Below are 2,572 nucleotides of genomic sequence, written 5' to 3'. Positions count from 1 at the left end.
AAAAGAAAAAACAACTACTATTGTTATAAATAACACATTCAATTGAACTAAACTATGCATGCCTATTTAAATATATTTACAGATGACTTGTGTATATCATATATATATACATATATATTATTCATACCTTCGGTGTATAGGACGCAAGTAGATTTTGACATCAAATTTTGGGGTAAAAAAGTGCGTCTTATACACCGAAAAATACGGTACTTCAGCCTTGTTCACTTATTTTAATTATATACATTAGGAACACGTTTCTTGGCAAACTCTTTTAACCCAAATCTTCTGAAAAAACAACAACAACAACAAAACCACAGAAATAGCTTCGATAATTAGCAGTAGAAAAGTAATTTTAAAGCTTACTGTTTATTATAAAAAAAGAAATTTTGAAAGGAGTATTATGTTCATATCTGTATCTAGACGATTAATTATCTCCTAGGTTTTCACGTTTTAATAAGAGGCAAAGTGAACAGGGTAACTAATAGCGCAAACTTATTTCGGCTGTGATATCTAACGGCCCAGTACTTTAAATCTGCGCATGTGTGAAGAGAAGTTAATTAATGATAATAAGAATCACGGCTATAAAAGTTGCATAACTGACCGTCAAGAGATTCCTGTATTAGTGCTTCCTCTGCAATTCGCGTGAAACAATATTCCGTGTTCTTCACGCATGACAATATATGAGTACGGTTGATTAACTCAAAATTATATCGGATAAACTGAACTGGAATCTTCCAGTTCGATTATTTTATGCATCAGCAGGAACCACTCATTACATTACGAGGGGATGCAAATTATTTTGACAATTGGTGCTAAACTGTACTGAAAATTTAGCACCAATGTACTATATACCGTTGCTAAACTATCGAACCCTTAACCCCCCCCCTCCCGCTGTTCAATGAGTTGTACAATGTTTTATGTAACACTAAACAATTTAACAATATATACTTTGTATCTAAATCACATCCGTATTGCTTCTAATAAACATGCTTACCTGTTTTACACGTTGTAAAAATGTAATTCTGCCACATCCCTCTCATTCATGGCAAAACATAAAATGTTTAGATTTTGTTAGTCATGCTAGACGTAAAGTAGTTCTTCGCGTGGTTCTCATATAAAAGTCTTTCACGTTTCACTGTGTCTGGAGACGTACACAACCCAACATCCGTGTACATTCTTTGTGTTCCAGTGATATTTGCACAACTGACGGTAAATTCGACGTGGTTCTTGTTACACTGTACATAAACGTATCTTTCAATGGAGCCATATCTTAATATTACTGGCGCTATATGAATGTGCAGTACCAATTGCAGAAATGAATTTTATTCTTGAAAAACAAAACAAAAACTTGTAAATTAAACATTTCTACTTTTGCTGCTCAATTTAAATCAGGTTTGCGTTACGTAGCTTTGAAAGATAAAAACAGGTCATCTGACGGTAAGTTCAACTATCATTTGTTAGTCAGTTCAAAAACTGAGCCAAAGTATCTCCTGAAGATTAAAGTGATACTTGAAAATACTTAAATATAAAACTCAAATTTTTATTGGTAGTAAAACAAGAAAACAATTATAACTTCAGACAAATACTAGTAATAACTAAAATGGGAAGGTGTAATACTTTGGTGCAACTTGCACGTACGTTAAAAGCATAAAGTAATACATGTTTTTGTTTTTAAAGGGCTTGAAAAATATTTCTCTTCATAGATTGTGGCATTAACGTTAATTTTCGTATTTTAGTGTTGAAGATTATAACACATTATTTATATCACGTAAATTGAAGATTTTTTTTTTTTAGATTTCTCTTAATTTGAACACTTCGCATTAAAATATCATTTCAGACACATCTTTTGTCTCCAAGTAGTCGCTGCTTAAGAGGCCTGTCGTCCAATACCAGTACCAATAAGTTGGGTAGGACGATGAAAAACAATGATTTTCTGAAACGCTGTTTACACATACAATATAATACTTTAAAAGTTACGGTTACAATGTCGAAAGCTGTAGTTTACGTGATTGCTTTCTGAATACTTCATCAGCTTTCGGCGTCTAAACTTTATTTCTCTCGAAAGGGGGCCAAAGGCTACCTGGAATGGTATCCTGTCTGTTTTACCCACTCTCACCATTATACATTAGTGTGTTGTCTGTCAGTCAGTAAGCACTAAAATGACGTCACATAAGGGTCGTTTAATGCTGCAACATGTACTGTCGTGACGTCAGTACGTGCGTATGCTATGAATCAAGAGAAGAATTATGCATTCTGTAGGCTACAACACAGAATGACATATGAGCTTGAAAACCGAGAAATAGAAATATTTGTTACTTTTATTTTTGGTTTTAGGTACTCTTGAAACAGAACACTTTCAAAGATCTTGCTTATTTTATGTGTTGAAAAACTGCTTTACTGAGGTAAGTGCTTGTAGCTAGAAAATGCAATACTTCAAATAAGACGTTTGAAGTAGTCTTTCCTAGATAAACTTACTACTGAATTATAATATGATTATGATTTATAACCTATAGTCAGTGGTGGGAATCAAATATTTTAACAACAGGTTCTCTCACTAGCAGCATGCCATATT

At 33.2% G+C, this 2,572-nt stretch overlaps 1 protein-coding gene across 3 annotated transcripts in view; it reads right to left on the bottom strand.

Moving 5' to 3' along the window:
- The window catches only part of LOC106460731 (protein kinase C-binding protein NELL2-like), a 92,719-nt gene that overhangs the window by 31,076 nt on the left and 59,071 nt on the right, over positions 1–2,572 (bottom strand). The window lies entirely within an intron of this gene.

This window comes from Limulus polyphemus, unplaced genomic scaffold (genome assembly GCF_000517525.1).
Source record: "Limulus polyphemus unplaced genomic scaffold, Limulus_polyphemus-2.1.2 Scaffold824, whole genome shotgun sequence".
Lineage (NCBI taxonomy): Eukaryota > Metazoa > Arthropoda > Merostomata > Xiphosura > Limulidae > Limulus > Limulus polyphemus.
Note: the sequence above shows the minus strand (reverse complement) of the source record. Positions and strands in the feature narration are given on the sequence as shown.